At 38.7% G+C, this 18,623-nt stretch overlaps 1 protein-coding gene across 1 annotated transcript in view; it reads right to left on the bottom strand.

Annotated features, from left to right (window-relative positions):
- Positions 1-18,623, bottom strand: part of CNTN4 (contactin 4) — a 999,482-nt gene that overhangs the window by 400,770 nt on the left and 580,089 nt on the right.

Below are 18,623 nucleotides of genomic sequence, written 5' to 3'. Positions count from 1 at the left end.
TTGCCCCGGGGAGGAGCCTCTTGGGTTTCCAACGGCCCTGCTACCCGCCCAAGCCCCCAGGGGGTGCTCTAGTGGATCAGCTGCATAGGACTGCCATCCAGGCAGGACCCCCTGCAGCCCAGAAAAGCTGCAACAAGCCTGGCTGAGTCGGGAAAAGATCTCAGACAGTCTTTCTGAGTCAGGCTGCCCTGGGGAGGAGCCTCTTGGGTTTCCAGTGGCCCTGCTACCCGCCCAAGCCCCCAGGGGGTGCCCCACTCCCATGAAATAACTGCTCAGCACCACCAGCCCCCTGGAAGAGCCCCTGCAGCCCAGAAAAACTGCAACAAGCTCGGCCGGACTGTGAAAACATCTGCCTACATTCTCAGGCCGTCCTTCTGAGTTGGGCTGCCCTAGGGAAGAGCCTCTTAGGTTCTTAGTGACCCAGATAGCTGCTCCAGCCCCCAGGGGGTGCTGCACTCCTGAGGAACAACTGCCCAACACCACCAACCCCCTGCAAGAACCCCAAAGCCTAAGAACACCAGAGCAAGCTCTGCATGACCAAGTGAAATCTGCTACCATCGTGGTGTGGACCTCCCAGTCCTGTCTGCCCTCAGGAAGTCCTCCTTTGCTTCAATGAAACACTGTTAGTCCCATCAACACTCCAGAAAAGCCACACTGCCTCAAAAAAGATTGACGAACAACGCCAGCCCTCAGGAAATATTCCAAGGCAGTGACAAGGCAAACACTGCCCGATAACGGAGAGTACAACTCCCTCAGGAGAAAGAAAACAACAAGCAAGATGAAGAAGCTGAGAAACCACCCCCAGTCAAACCAACAGGAGAACTCACCTAAAACAGTCAACAATGAAACAGATCTCTGCAGTCTGACAGACCTGGAGTTCAAAAGAGAAATAGTGAAAATACTGAAGGAATTACGAGAAGATATGAATAGTAATGCAGATACCCTCAGAAAGGAACTAGAAAATATAAGGAGGAGCCAAGAAAAACTAGAAAATTCATTTGCAGAGATGCAAACTGAACTAGGGGCAGTAAAAACCAGAATGAATAATGCAGAAGAATGAATCAGTGATATGGAAGATAGAATAATGGAAATCACTCAATCCGGTCAACAGACAGAAAACCGAATCAAAAAACTGGAAAGCAATATAAGAGACCTATGGGATAATATAAAGCGGGCCAATCTACGCATAATAGGAATTCCAGAAGGAGTAGAAAAAGATAAGGGGATGGAAAATATATTTGAAGAAATTATCAATGGAAACTTCCCAAATCTAAAGGATACTGGATTCAAGATACAAGAAGCACAGAGGGCCCCAAACAAACTGAACCCAAACAGACCCACACCAAGACACATCATAATAAAAATGGCAAAAGTTAGTGATAAAGAGAGGATCCTAAAGGCAGCAAGAGAAAAACAGAATGTTACCTACAAGGGAACCCCCATAAGATTATCAGCTGATTTCTCTACAGAAACACTACAGGCCAGGAGGGAATGGCAAGAGATATTTAAAGTGCTAAAAGGAAAAAATATGCAACCTAGAATACTCTATCCAGCAAGAATATCATTTAAAATAGAAGGGGAAATAAAAAATTTTTCCAACAAACAAAAACTTAAAGAATACAGCAACACAAAACCCAGGTTTAAGGAAATATTGAAAGGGCTTCTCTAAACCAAAAAGAAAGGAAGGAAAGGGAAGAAAAAAGAAAAGGAAAAAAAAAAAAGAGGAAGAAGAGGAAGAACTAGGACTGAGGAAACCGCAATCAGAGAGCAGTCACTCAAATAAGCCAGCATACAGATTTAATCATGAACATGCTTCAAACAAAATATAATTAAAAAGAAAAAAATAAAAAAGAGTCATCAAAACCATAAAATGTGGGCAAGGGATGTTAGGAAGTAAATAACCCTTTTTGTTTGTTTGTATGTTTCTCTTCTTAATTTTAGTATAGTAATGAAGTGTTTGAACTTACAGGACCATCAGGCTAAAACACACAATTATAGGAAGGGGTTAGCATACTTAAAAAACAGGGCAATCACAAGCCAAAACCAAATATTGCATTTGCAAAAAATAAAAAAAAAAATACACCCAAGCAGATAATAACAGGAGACCATCCAACCAAAAAAAAGAAAAAAAAAAAAAAAAAGAAAGGAAGAATGGAGAACCATAGAATCAACTGGAACGTGAGGTTCAAATGGCAATAAATAATCCTCTATCAGTTATCACCTTAAATGTCAATGGACTGAATGCCCCAATCAAAAGACACAGAGTGGCTGAGTGGATAAAAAGGCAAAAACCTTCAATATGCTGCCTACAAGAAACTCACCTTCGGACAAAAGATACATATAGATTGAAAGTGAAAGGGTGGGGAAAAATATTTCACGCCAATAGACATGACAGAAAAGCAGGAGTTGCAACACTCATATCAGACAAAATAGACTTTAAAACAAAAGACATAAAGAAAGACAAAGAAGGACACTACTTAATGATTAAGGGATCCATCCAAGGAGAGGATGTTACTATCATCAACATATATGCCCCAAATATAGGAGCACCCAGATACATACAACAAATATTAACAGACATAAAGGGAGATATTGATGAGAATACAATCATAGTAGGAGACCTAAGTACCCCCCTCACATCAATGGACAGATCCTCTAGACAGTAAACCAATAAAGCAACAGAGATCCTAAAGGAAACAATAGAAAAGTTAGACTTCATTGATATCTTCAGGACACTACATCCAAAAAAAGCAGAATACACATTCTTCTCAAATGCTCATGGAACATTCTCAAGAATCGACCACATATTGGGACACAAAGCGAATCTCAATAAATTTAGGAGCGTAGAAATTATCTCAAGTATCTTCTCTGACCACAATGCCATGAAATTAGAAATCAACCATGGGAAAAGCAAAGAGAAAAACCTACTCCATGGAGACTAAACAACATGCTACTAAAAAACCAATGGGTCAATGAGGAAATCAAGAAGGAAATTAAAAACTATCTTGAAACAAATGATAATGAAGACACAACCTCTCAAAATCTATGGGATGCTGCGAAAGCAGTGCTCAGAGGGAAATTTATAGCAATCCAGGCCTTTCTCAAAAAAGAAGAAAGATCCCAAATTGACAACTTAACCCTCCACCTAAACGAATTAGAAAAGGAAGAACAAAGAAGTCCTAAAGTCACCAGAAGGAAGGAAATTATAAAGATCAAAGAAGAAATCAATAAAATAGAGACTCAAAAAACAATAGAGAAAATTAATAAAACCAAGAGCTGGTTCTTTGAAAAGGTGAACAAAATTGACAAACCCCTGGCCAGACTCACTAAAAAGAGGAGAGAAAGAACCCAAATAACCAAAATTATAAATGAAAAAGGAGAAATCACAACGGATACAGCAGAAATACAAAAAACCATAAGAGAATACTATGAACAACTGTATGGCAACAAGTTTGACAATCTGGAAGAAATGGACAATTTTCTAGAATCTTACAGCCTGCCAAAACTGAATCAAGCAGAAACAGACCAACTGAACAGACCGATCACTAGAAATGAAATTGAAGAGGTCATAAAATCACTCCCTACAAATAAAAGTCTAGGACCAGATGGCTTCACAGGTGAATTTTATCAAACATATAAAGAGGAATTGGTGCCCATCCTCCTTAAACTCTTTCAAAAGGTTGAAGAAGAAGGAATACTCCCAAAGACATTCTATGAGGCTACCATCACCCTCATTCTAAAACCAGACCGAGATACCACCAAAAAAGAAAACTATCGCCCAATATCATTGATGAATATAGATGCAAAAATTCTCAACAAAATCTTAGCCAACCGAATCCAACAACATATCAAAAAAATTATACACCTTGACCAGGTTGGGTTCATCCCAGGTTCACAAGGATGGTTCAACATACGCAAATCAATCAGCATCATACACCACATTAACAAAAAAAAGTCAAAAATCATATGATCATTTCAATAGACGCAGAAAAAGCATTTGACAAAGTCCAACATCCATTCATGATCAAGACCCTCGCCAAAGTGGGTATAGAGGGAACATTCCTGAATATAATCAAGGCCATTTATGATAAACCCACAGCAAATATAATACTCAATGGGGAAAAACTGAAAGCCTTCTCACTCAAATCTGGAACAAGACAGGGATGCCCACTCTCACCACTGCTCTTCAACATAGTTTTGGAAGTCCTGGCCACAGCAATTAGACAAACAAAAGAAATAAAAGGCATCCATATAGGAAGAGAAGAGATAAAACTGTCACGGTATGCAGATGACATGATAGTATACATAGAAAACCCTAAGGACTCAACCCAAAAACTACTTGAACTGATTAATAAATTCAGCAATGTAGCAGGATATAAGATTAACATTCAGAAGTCAGTTGCATTTCTGTATACCAGCAATGAAACATTAGAAAAGGAATACAAAAATACGATACCTTTTAAAATTGTACCTCACAAAATCAAATACCTCGGAATACACCTGACCAAAGAGGTAAAGGACCTATATGCCGAGAACTATAAAACTTTCATCAAAGAAATCAAAGAAGATGTAAAGAAATGGAAAGATATTCCATGTTTCTGGATTGGGAAAATCAATATTGTAAAAATGGCCATACTACCCAAAGCAATCTACAGATTCAATGCAATCCCTATCAAATTACCCATGACATTTTTCACAGAACTAGAACAAACAATCCAAACATTTATATGAAACAACAAAAGACCCAGAATCGCCAAAGCAATCCTGAGAAACAAAAACCAAGCAGGAGGCATCACTCTCCCAGACTTGAAGAAATACTACAAAGCCACAGTCATCAAAACAGTATGGTACTGGTATCAAAACAGACAGACAGACCAATGGAACAGAATAGAGAATCCAGAAATAAACCCTGACATCTATGGTCAATTAATCTTTGACAAGGGAGGCAAGAACATCAAATGGGAAAAAGAAAGTCTATTCAGCAAGCATTGCTGGGAAACCTGGACAGCAACATGCAAAGCAATGAAACTAGAACACACCCTCACACCATGCACAAAAATAAACTCCAAATGGCTGAAAGACTTAAATATACGACAGGACACCATCAAACTCCTAGAAGAAAACATAGGCAAAACACTCTCTGACATCAACATCATGAATATTTTCTCAGGTCAGTCTCCCAAAGCAATAGAAATTGGAGCAAAAATAAACCCATGGGACCTCATCAAACTGACAAGCTTTTGCACAGCAAAGGAAACCAAAAAGAAACCAAAAAGACAACTTACAGAATGGGAGAAAATAGTTTCAAATGATGCAACTGACAAGGGCTTAATCTCTAGAATATATAAGCAACTTATACAATTCAACAGCAAAAAAACCAATCAATCAATGGAAAAATGGGCAAAAGACCTGAAGAGACATTTCTCCAAAGAAGATATACAGATGGCCAACAAACACATGAAAAAATGCTCAACATCGCTGATTATAAGAGAAATGCAAATCAAAACTACCATGAGATATCACCTCACACCAGTCAGAATGGCCATCATTAATAAATCCACAAATAACAAGTGCTGGAGGGGCTGTGGAGAAAAGGGAACCCTCCTGCACTGCTGGTGGGAATGTAAACTGGTACAGCCACTATGGAGTACAGTTTGGAGATACCTTAGAAATCTATACATAGAACTTCCATATGACCCCGCAATCCCACTCTTGGGCATCTATCCGGACAAAACTCTACTTCAAAGAGACACGTGCACCCGCATGTTCATTGCAGCACTATTCACAATAGCCAGGACATGGAAACAACCCAAATGTCCATCGACAGATGATTGGATTCGGAAGAAGTGGTATATATACACAATGGAATACTACTCAGCCATAAAAAAGAATGACATAATGCCATTTGCAGCAACATGGATGGAACTAGAGAATCTCATACTGAGTGAAATGAGCCAGAAAGACAAAGACAAATACCATATGATATCACTTATAACTGGAATCTAATATCCAGCACAAATGAACATCTCCTCAGAAAAGAAAATCATGGACTTGGAGAAGAGACTTGTGGCTGCCTGATGGGAGGGGGAGGGAGTGGGAGGGATCGGGAGCTTGGGCTTATCAGACACAACCTAGAATAGATTTATAAGGAGATCCTGCTGAATAGCATTGAGAACTATGTCTAGATACTCATGTCGCAACAGAAGAAAGGGTGGGGGAAAAAACTGTAACTGCAATGTATACATCTAAGGATGACCTGACCCCCTTGCTGTACAGTGGGAAAATAATAAAAAAAAAATAGATTTACAAGAAGATCCTGCTGAATAGCATTGAGAACTATGTCTAGATACTCATGTTCCAACAGAAGAAAGGGTGGGGGAAAAAATGTAATTGTAATGTATACATGTAAGGATAACCTGACCCCCTTGCTGTACAGTGGGAAAATAAAAAAAAAAAATTAAAAAAAAAAGGTTAAGAAATTACTCTCCTAAAAATACCTTTTTTTTTTTTCCTTTTCCTTTTTGGCCCTAGAATTTTTTGCATTGGAAAACATGCCATTGTGAAGCTCTCTCTCTCTCTCTATCAAAATTACAGAGCCATAAACATACACATCCGACGCATGACTCACCCATCTGAGAAGCCACACATAGATGCCCTCTGTTAACTAAATATGCAGGTTTACAGAATGCATATTTAGAAAAAACTAATTTACTTCCTGTGTTCCCTGTAGTCCCATCTTGTTTTCATGCAGCTTATCCAACTTCCAATTCACAAAAGTAAAACCTCCTTAGAACCAAAATAAATACTAATCTTAAATTCAATGTACCCTGACAGCAAATAAGTTTGCTGTGCTTACTTCAGCATGAATAAAAAGCCCGCAAGGGGACTCCTACATAAGACTATATTTACAAGTTCCATTACCCACTGCAGAGATTGATGTAATAAACCTATAATAAAAAGCCTCATGTTATAGATTGCTCTAATGTTTCTTATCAAACAACCTATATTATCTTGGCTTGTGTATTCAATTTAAAATAGGTTTTCAATAAGTGCCTCAAAGCTAGAGGTCATTTTCACTTTGTTTTCTGACATGTAGGAATGTTTATAGACACCTTTTGCCAGCAGAATTGGAAAATATGCTTGTCTGGTCAAGTACTTCATGGCATTAACCTATGTATTTATTTCTATCCTTAAACAGTTTTCCAAGTTGTTAACAATTGGTTGTTGCATTACATAATTTGTTTTCATTTCCAAGTAGGAATAGGTGAACTGTTCCAGATCCTATCAGACCACCACTGTAATCTTAAATTATTTCATGGTATGTATACTAGATTTTTCAAGGAGCCTGCCCATTTGAATTTGTAAGCATCTGGCCAGAACTTTTCACAAGCCAGTCTCTTGAACTGTGAGGCAAACTGCTTACATGAAACTGGCAGTCCTTCTATTCAGAAAAAGGAAGATAGCTAGAAATGTGTGAGTAGAATACTTGAATTCCTATCCACATGTGGGTCTTTACATCCACACTGAGTTCCAGCTATTACTCACCAATCCACATGGAAAAGAGATTTTGCTGCACTAAGCTATTACTGTACACAAATTCAATCATTCATTAGGTAGCCCACCACTTTGAGACTTGCTCAATTTATTGTCTCATTGAAATTGTCAAAATGTATCCATTCACTAATTCATCCAACAAATATTAACTTAGTCTTTATGATATTCCAGATACTGTACTAGAATTTGGGATTCAAATGGAGAATAAACATACACGCCTGCTATCTTCATGGAATTACAGCACATGGGAGAAACTGGACTTTAGTCATAGTAACAAACCCTTGATGACAACTGTGAAACATGCTCTGCAGACAGGACCACAGAGGGAACCTGATGATACTTCTAGACAACTTTATCTGGGATTAGAACAAACTGCTTTTTGCATGGACAGAAGTAGTATCATGCATAGTTTACTTTTTTATCATTTTAATTTATCTTCAATTTCTCGACCTTGGATAGATTTTTCCGTCTTGAGATTTGATAGGTATCTTCTTCTATGATCTCCAGTGAAATAAGACTCTATATACCCTTCCTTATAACTTAATGAGGTTCTATTGTCATTGTTTTGAAAAGTCCATAGGATCCTTGGTCTCACTTTTCTATGTTCTTGCCAGATAACTGAGATAATTCTTGCCACAATCCTGAGCTCTCCGTGACAAAAAAACCAACCAACCAACCAAACAAAAAAACACTCTCTGCCATTTCCAAAAGTCCATTTTTGTTTTTCAGGTATCTCAAATCACGAGAAAGCAAATCCTAAATCTAAGGTAGACTATGTCTTCATTTTTCATCATTTGTCCAAGTCCTGGGGCTACTGCAAACATAAGTCAGCCTCCTCTTACATGCAATGGTCCTTCAAGTTTTTCAATGTTAGCAGTCCAAAGGGGATTAACCCAAAGCAACAATCAAAGAGAAATTTGGTAACAGTGCAGTTGTTAATGCATCCTTTTCATTAGCAGCATCTGCCAAAGAGGTAAGATACTACTATATGTCCAAATATGCAAGTCCCATCACTCTGAATCACTCTGCAGTGTGCAATCCTTTTCTTCAACTCTTCAGACTCTTTTTCCTATTTGTGTTACAGATAAATCAGGTGCCTCAACACCATCCTGTACTTTTCAAGGTGAACTGCCCTGCATATCAGAGTACAGGGGGAGCAGGAACAAGAACCAGAGGGGAGATCATTGCATGGATATAAGACTGCACTGTCGTGCATTAAACTAAAATCAAGACCCTTAATTCAACTTTTATGAGAGCAGTAGAGAAACTTTCACTATCAGTCTCATTTGGAGGAAGGCGAAAAGGCCTACGGAACCAAAGAGACAGCTTGTCATTAAAAGCTTTAAAAACAAAAAACCCAGCACACACACTAGGTGATGCAATAGTGCACACACGCTCTTTAACAGACAAGATTTCTCTTGGCAGTTACAGCTACGACTCTCCCAAATCTAACATCCCTGAACTCGCTTCAGAGTTAATGGTTCAAAAGGCAATGTAAGCCTCTCATTAAGATTCTGTATCACACTGGGGGGAGGAGGAATAAAACCAAAAGAGCTTCTGAATTCCTGGAAATATCAGGATTTAGATCATTTGTAGGTTGTGACTTTTTTTAGAGAGAAAGTGACAATGTGCAACTTTGCACCTTGGGTAGACTATGAATTCTACCAAAATTAATTATTTAGGGAAAATTTTTAAAAGCCATCTGAGTCCTAGGGGGAGATGCTAACTTGCCTCACAGAATTCTCTACTTTCTACAATGTCAGCTGCATGTAAGATGGCAATGGGTCAAATTCCTCCCTGGTGTTGACTGGGTTATAATATCAAGCTCCATGAAGTCGACAGTAAGGAGAAGCCAAGAAGTTATGACCCAGATCTTCCCAAAAGGACTGCCAGATTCCTATTTACTTTTATAGACCTAAATCCAGGTCTCCCACCTGCACTTACTGGGGTTTAAAGAAGCTAGGGGACAGGGAAAAATGAAGCAGACTATAATATAAAACTGCCACATTCTTCTCTAACATTCCTTTTCTTCCCTAAACAAACATCAATCTTCAAATACATACTGCAAGGAAGGGCTGAACACTTGTAATGACTCAGCTCTGAGGAAGAATAACAACATTTTTGCTCATTCTCAGAATTAATACCCTTGAGCTGCCCTCATTATCTATTTTGGAAAAAGGAAATTCAAGTCATAAAAAAAGTATAGGGGGAAAAGGGAATAAGGGTTCGTTGATTTTAAAGCAAATTGTTTTTTTCTCTTGTCCTTCTAGGCCGCACCCGCAGCATATGGAGGCTTCCAGGCTAGGGGTCTAATTGGAGCTGTTACGGCCAGCCTATGCCAGAGCCACAGCAATGCCAGATCCGAGCCACATCTGAGATCTACACCACAGCTCATGGCAACCCCGGATCCTTAACCCACTGAGCGAGGTCAGGGAGGGAACCCGCAACATCACGGTTCCTAGTCAGATTAATTTCCCCTGTGCCATGAAAGGAACTCCAAATATTTTTGTTTTAATTTGAAATTTCAAACATTATGCAAGTACAAAATAAGACACAAATGGAAAGATTCCTAACAATCCATGTGTATACACTTTACAAAAATTGATGGAGATTATTGTAAGATTAGGCTGAAGAAGCATATTCAAGCTATGCTTGAAATGAGACCTTAAGCTTCCATAATTATAAGCAGAAGAAGTGTGCTCAGTTCCCTGTGCACCACAGACATTTTAACCAATGATAGTGATAAGTGATTGTAAATACAGTATGAAACTCACTAGAGCCTTATTTACATCTACAAACTAGCTGCCCTCTAGCACTAAAAGCAAAAATGAAATGGCAGCATAAAAAACTAACAAGCAAAATACAGTTTGTACCCCTAATGTACATTCTTCTCTATTTCCACCAAGAGAAACTTTACTTTTTGTTTTTCATCAACAAATTCAACTTTGGGATTTAAAATGCACCCTTGGAAAAAGACATTTGCATGACATGACAACAGAAAATAACTGTTAGAATGGCCATGTCCTTCCAACATATGTCCCCTAAAAAAATGTAAGGACTGTACATGCTTCATGAAACTTTGAATGGAAGTAATGTGGGCACCATAAGGTATACACTTACACCCCAAATTTTTGGCTATTTTAACATTGCAATTACAAACAATAATAACTCTGAAAGTAGCACAATAGAGAACTAAGATTACTTCTAAGGCCTTGCAATCTGTATACTTTTCAGATACTTCCAAATTGAAGGGGGTTTTCTTAGACAATACTCTCACAAAAAGCAAAGTAGTTGGCAAAGCAACACAGCGACGGTCCAGAAGATGAAGTTCTCCTTTTTCAGTGGTTGTTCCGGATCTCTCTTGAATTCTTGTAGCTCAGTTCTGAGGCAGATAAAACTTATCCCCTGAACAGAAACTGAGCAAAAATTGCTTTCAGGAAGAAAGCAAGGTGTGGGGGAAATGTGCAAGCCTAAGCCCAATTATCAGATTAGCTTTAAATACCAAAAACAATAAAAGAAAACAAAAACAAAATAAGCAACAACAAAACAATAGCAAAAAAAAAAAATCCCATTCTAATTCTTTATAAATACCTATATTCTCACACTTACTATTTCACAACTGCTAGTTGCCTATAGAGAGGCATTCACAATGCAAGCAAAACCACCTCCTGGATTTGGCACAGACAAACCACCGCTTGGTCTTTAAGGGAGAGAAAGTTGAAAACACCTAAAAGATCATTTCTCTAGTGCCCATTACATGCATGTGCATCATTTTGAACTAGTAACTGAAGGGAAATAATGGAAATAAGCAGGCAAAAAACTGCCTTCTTATTATTCAAACCCTATGACATATGGAAGTTATACAATGAGAGAGGAGTATCAATTTGGTGCAGACTACAGGATGGTGAAGGCAGAGGTCTTGGAGAGAAAATGGGAGAAAAAAAGAATACCTCGGAGTAAATGACTTTACCTACACAAGTGGAAAAGAGCCAAGTTTAGTGGACTAAGATTAAGAAATTTGAATTCTATTTTCTGGTCCATCAGTTACAAACCTTTTGATCTTAGATAAGTCATTCATTTCTCTTATTTCTTTCTTCTGAGCCTCAATTTTCCCATTTGACAATTTTGAAGATATTCCCTGTGAACCCAAGATATAAATACAGAAAAGAGCTTAATCTACAGGTTAACTGGTAGCTATTACCACCAAAGGAGCAATTTTTAAGGAAGTTAATTGAGCAGTTAAAAAGGTAAGTTAAAATGTATGCATTATTTTAAAGGAGTTTGTTGAAATATAATTTAATAATCAATGCAAATTTAAAAATAAGGCTTTTTTTTCCCCTTTTAATGGCCACATCTGAAGCATATGGAAGTTCCTGGACTAGGCGGTGAAACCAAGCTGCAGCTGGGGCCTACATCATAGCCACAGCAACACTGGAACCGAGCTGCATCTGTGACCTACCATAGCTTGCACCAACATGCTAAGTCTTAACCCACTAAGCAAGGACAGAGGTGGAACATGCATCCTCAAAGAAACAATATCGGGTTCTTAACTGGCTGAGAAACAACAGGAACTCCAAAACTAAGGCCTTTTGTAGAACGAATCACATTTAAAAAAAAAAGAAAAGAAAAGAAAAGAAAAAAACACTTTCACGTATACTATCTCATGTGAACTTTAAAACTCCACTTTGAAAGTGTATAGAGAATTGATTTATGAGCCACAGAAGAAAATTAGCTTCATTAATTTATAGTCACAATTCATTTTTCGACCCCAAATGGTGTTACCCAGCATGAACACTGACGTTTACTGTGACTTGGCTCTGAATAAGTTCCTAAAAATAGAAAGGTGGCTGTTGCCAAAAAATGAAATCCGACTTCAAAGGACAAGGATTTACCAGCAGTTTTAAATATTCAGAGGAGTAAAACACAAGCTGCAAAGAAAATTCCAAGAGAGATGATCCATAATAAATGTTTTCTACAATAGCAGAATGTGATAATAAATGTGTAGTTTGGGAAGCATCCTTCTCTGAGAATACATGCACATGTGAGAAATTGAGTCTGCACCATAAATAATTGTTTATCTTACAAAGGCAGGGGTTCCACTGGAACCTGTACTACTGCTTCCTTCCTTCATATACTTGGGCCAGTGTCTCCAATCCATGGGCCTCTGCTCAGCTTTTGTTTTTATTTTTGTTTTGCTAAGTCTGGAAATAAAAGAAACACCCTCTGGGTGTTCACTCCACCTCACATCCTACTGTAGCCTCAGCCTAGGCTGGATTCGGGTTGGATGCTGTGCCTCATTGTAGCTGCACTGTAGTCAGTGCTCAATTTCTGTCCAGCACTTAACTGTACTTCAGGGGAAGATCCGTGGATCCACAAGGAAAATATGTGCCTTGGTAAAACACATTCCCAGTAACTAGTGTGGATGAAGAATGCTACTTGCCATATCAGTAAATAAAGAATGCTGCAGTCATCAAACCATCAGTTACTGTGGCTGCCTGCCCACCTGTGTACCCTGTGGGGATTCAGGGTGGGGAAATCCAGGACACTGGCCCTAGATAGTTAAGGTGCATAGCAAAGGAATGATTTCAATGAGCCCAGACTCTTGTATCAATGCCATATGCAAAACAGTGCTAAATTCATTAACCTGAGATGTCTGGGTTTTTTTATTTATTTATTTTTATTTTTTGTTTTTTGTCTTTTTAGGGCCGCACCTGTGTCATATGCAGGTTCCCAGGTTAGGGGTCTAATCAGAGCTGTAGCTGCCAGCCTACGCCACAGCCACAGCAACATGGGATCTGAGCTGTGTCTGTGACCTACACCACAGCTCACAGCAATACTTAACCCACTGAGCAAGGCCAGAGATCGAACCCACGACCTCATGGTTCCTAGTCGAATTCGTTTCCATTGCGCCACAACAGGAACTCCCTATTTTTTTTTTTTCTTTAATTAACAGTAATCTTTTGATGTTCTCAACTACCTGGTCTTTGTTGCAAAAACTCCTATATGTCCAGGCTCCTCCCTTACTGCTTCAGAACAGCCCTTCAGAGCTATGAGAAAGGCTGTCTCCTGGGCTTAAGCCATCAATATGTTTGCTGAATAGAACATAACACTCAACTTTTAGATTGTGCATTTTTTTCAGGTCACACTAGCGTAGGTACTTATTAAATATGTGTACTGCAAATGAATGTGTGATGGGATAAAGTTTCTCTCTCTCTCTTCTGCTCTCAATCTTCCTTGATAGTTTGGATAACCCTATCAAATCAGAGGAAGAGAGAGCTTTTCTTTCAGCATAATATCCAGGGTAGATGCTAAGAGGAGGTCACTCTTGGAAAAGTGAAAAGGGGGTTAATCTGATAGAACAGAGTGACTGACATCCTATATAGGTGGCCCTGGAGAAGAAATCATATTTTAGAGAGGAGGAGCGAGTAAAGACATTAAAGACACCAAGGGAATAAAACTACAAAGGGACCACAGGGAGAACAAAGGAACGAGAGTCCTAAGAGAAGATGTTTCTTCCCTACTTATACCTTCACTGCAAGAGAGGAGACTCTAAGAGATGGGATAAAAAGCAGGGGAGAGTGGTGAAAGGATGGAGCAGTAAAACAGACTGCAGTGGCCACTTGGACTTGAATCTTATCCTGCTAGAACAGAAGTCATGACAAAAAGAAATACCAGAAAGGGTCTAGTAACAGGATCACAAGTGAGTTAGTTGTTCTTTAAGATCCCTCCAGCCTATAAAATGCCAAGCCTTTATATTCTAAAGGTTGCACATCCTCCAATCTGAAATAATGAAGAAGCTGGTAAAATTTCCCAAATATCTGTAGGCTGTTTGAAAGTTCACATAGGATACAGGCAGTCAAATAAAGCAAATGACATTAAAATTACATGTAGATGGTGGTTCCAAAGGCAAAGTGGTATTTTACGGAAAAAAAAAAAATTAGAGCATTCGCCTTGCAGTTGTTATATATACACAGTGATGACTGGGGAGGATTTGTATTTTAAAATGGGTATACAGTAGAGAACAACAATTTGCTTAAATATCAATTACAAATTACAGTTTTATTAAAAATCTAGAAAGAAAAATGTATCTCATTGTAAACATTGCTTCAGCAACAAGGTGTCTTTCTTAAGTGACCATTAAAGCTACTTAATATTAATAACTGTCAACTAACAAACACTGTAAAACAGAAAATAGAATTCATATTGCTTTTTCAGTAAACAGAAAACTGGGACCTATCCAGCAGTTTAGAAGTTACAAAGTTCTCCCTATCCTGGCTTAGTTTACAGTGTTTTGAGGATACGTCTTCTTTCTTACATATAAGTAAATGGAATTCTCATAGAGGTGAAATGATTAGGGTAAGTTTATATAATTCCTTCCTGTATATTTGTATGATAAGTTTCTTTGAACACCAAGTAGCTTATCGGAGGTGCGAAGTCAGGTCTCTGGACCATAAATGTTATCATCTTTCTACTGCATGAGTCTGACACATATGCTAATTATCAGAGGGGAAAAATAAACATATGGTTTGGAAAGAATAACTGTAGTCACAGAAACTAGACAGATACCTTTGAGATAAGGCATAGATTACACAAGCTTTTTAAATACATTATGAAAAAATGTATATTCCCCTCCTGGTATGCGTTATGAAGGCAGAGCATCAGGATAACTGCCACACATACGTCAAGTTCAATCCTTGTGCTATGGGCTGAATTGCGTTCATCCCAAATTCAAAGGACTGAAGCTACAACCTCCTTAACCTCAGATTGTGACTGAATTGGTGACAGGGGTGATTAAATTAAAATAAAGTCCGTAGAGTAAGACCTGATCCAGCTGACTCATGTCCTTAAAAGGAGAATAAGCGTTCCTGTCGTGGTGCAGCGGAAACGAACCCGATTAGGAACCATGAGGTTGCAGGTTCCATCCCTGGCCTCGTTCAGTGGGTTAAGGATCCTGTGTTGCTGTGTAGGTCACAGGCGCGGCTCGGATCTGGCACCGCTGTGGCTGTGGTGTAGGCTGGCAGCTACAGAGCCCATTAGACCTTTAGCCTGGGAAGCTCCATATGCTGTGGGTGTGGCCCTAAAAGGACAAAAGAAAAAAAAAAAAAAAGGAGAAAAGATACACACGGAAGAAAGACCTTCAAATATACAGCGAAAAGGCAGCTCTTTGCAAGCCAAGGAGACAGGTTTCAAGGGAAACCAAACCTGCCCATACCATGATCATGGGCTTTTAGCTTCCACAACTGTCAGACAATAAATTTCTATTAAGCCACCCAGTGTCTGGTACTTTGTCATGGCAGCCCCTGTAAACCAATATACTTGGTAACAGAAAATGATAAAGAAACTCTGATAGGTGTACATATTCTTTCAAGATGGTAACAATGACAGTAATGGGTAACTTTTATTGAGTGCTTACTATGTGCTAGAAAATATTTCAAGGGTTTAACAAGTACTAATCCCTTTAATTTTGACTACAACTCCCTGAGTTAGGTATTCTATATTATTCATAACTGACAAAGGAAGAGGCAGACGCATAGATAGACCAAGTAACTTACATAAAATATTCAGTCAATATTTGAATCCAGCATCAAGCTGGATTCATAAACTACTAAGCCATGATGGAAACTCCTGAATCCAGCGTCGAGCTGAAATGATAAAAATGATCGTTAATAAATGTTCACTAAGCTTAATTAAAATATTATTGAGGTGTTTCTGTCATGGCGCAGTGGAAACGAATCAGACTAGGAACCATGAGGTTTCGGGTTTGATCCCTGGCCTTGCTCAGTGGGTTAAGGATCCAGCGTTGCCGTGAGCTGTGCTGTAGGTTGCAGACGTGGCTCGGATCTGGCGTTGCTGTGGTTATGACATAGACCAGCAGCTGTAGCTCCAATTAGATCCCTAGCCTGGGAACCTCCATATGCCACAGGTGTGGCCCTAAAAAGACAAAAGACAAAAATAAAAAAATATTATTGAGTCCTAGCAGTTCCTGTCATGGCTCGTTGGTTAATGAATCCAACTAGGAACCATGAGGCTGCAGGTTGGATCCCTGGCCCTGCTCAGTGGGTTAAGGACCCGGCATTGCCATGAGCTGTGGTATAGGTCGCAGACATGGCTTGGATCCCTCATTGCTGTGGCTGTGGCATAGGCTGGTGGCTATAGCTCTGATTAGACCCTGGCCTGGGAACCTCCATATGCTGCAGGTACAGCCCTAGAAAAGGCAAAAAGCCAAAAAATAATACATACATTATTGAGCCCTAAAAATGCAACCTACATTTTTTTTTTTTTTGTCACACCCATGGTATGTGCAATTTCCCTGACCTGGGACTGACCTGAGCCACAGTAGTGACAACACCGAATCCTTAATTACTAGGCCACCAGGGAACTCTGGAACCTTCATTTTAATAATGTTCATACATCTTTCATATAGACCAGATACAACTTCCATCGCCAGTTCCATCCTAGCAGATACTTTCACACATTCTACCATATGAAATCACGGTAGTCCTAGAAGGTACATGACATATTATACTTTTTTTTTTTTTTAACAGAGGAGAATATTGACTCTCAGGTAAAGTCAGTTGTCCAATATCAGAGTTGGCAAAAGTAGAAAACAAATATTAAGTCCTGGTTTGTTTGAATCCCAGCGTCATACTTTTCTATCACAGTGATATACCGCTATAATTGAAATAATACAATTAAAGAATAATTATAAATCACTTTGGAAGAGATGTCATTTTTATCACGTGCTTCTGCATTCAAACACACTCTGAAATGTGAAAAGAGGTTAGAGGATGAAAATATGGGACATTTGACTTTTCCTTATTTTGCATGTTACTGTGTGATAAGGCAGGAAGTGGCTTCATACCATCCATTTCCCTGTTCATCACAAATAATAAGTAAACCTTAACTTTGTAATTTTGTTGGCTGAGGTCATTAATACATGAAGTCATTCACATATTCCTAGTGGACAATGAAAAGAATGCTAGGGACCAATTTTTAAATGGAACATCTTGAACAAATCACAGCAAAGGAAAATTTGAGTCCTTGATAATTTAAGTGTTATTTTTACTACTAATGTGAATTCAACCCTGGCAAATTAAAACAGGAAGAATTAATTGGATATGCAAATGAGATTATTCAGTATATAAATCTAATTACATACCAATTTGCTTTAACAGCATGAAAAAAGAATAAATTGTTCTATGTAAATTGATTGTCTTAAATAACCACCTGTAGCCCAACAAAATTTGTCTTGGAAAAGCTATATTGTAAGCAGACGTCTAAGTTAATAACATAATATTCTTCACAGATCTTGTCACAGGAATCTCTTTACAATGAAGACTGCTTATACTCCCGATGTACAATAAGGTATTATCAGTTCCCAGAACATAAGGAAATAATGTCACAAGTTGACTTTTTTCCCCCAGAGCACAAAAGATTGATAAGACAGGTTGATTTCTGAAACACTTAATGCTTTCACACAGACTAGACTTGAAGTCTGAGCAATTTTCATGTCTGAAAAATAAGAAAGAAAAATGGGTGAAGTGTGCCAGTTTTTGTTAATTTAGCAGTGGCTCTTAAGTCTAGTTAATAAAATGCTTTCAATACAATAGAGCAACCCCTTTCTACCACCCATCTTTAAAATCATTTTCTTTACCACTAAGTTTAGGCAATTTGAGTTTTGAATACTTAACTGGGAAAGGAGGCATTAATTCACGAAGTCTGTATCTTGGGAACAAGCAGAGTCATACTAGATGTTTGCAAAATACAAGGTGAAGGATTGGCTGCTTTTCTTCCCACCAGGAAGAATCACTGTGTCTGCCTCTTTATGTGGCACTGACATAAAGCCCAAAGAGAAATATCAGGACAGTTTCCTCAGGGTTAGTCACACCAAGACTGGGTTCATTTTCAAACAACTCAGATCAAAGAGTTCAAATGTCCTGGTTTCTATGACTCTCCAACAGACAGACCACAGATGTCTCAGGGAGTTAAATTCATGGAGTCATCCAGAGACTCCATTTTCACCTTAGTTTTGTCTTTGCAGGTTTAGGACACAGATATTTTACAGGATA

The sequence above is a fragment of the Sus scrofa genome, chromosome 13, assembly GCF_000003025.6.
Source record: "Sus scrofa isolate TJ Tabasco breed Duroc chromosome 13, Sscrofa11.1, whole genome shotgun sequence".
NCBI classification, from domain to species: Eukaryota; Metazoa; Chordata; class Mammalia; order Artiodactyla; family Suidae; genus Sus; species Sus scrofa.
This window is presented reverse-complemented; position numbering and strand designations above follow the sequence as displayed.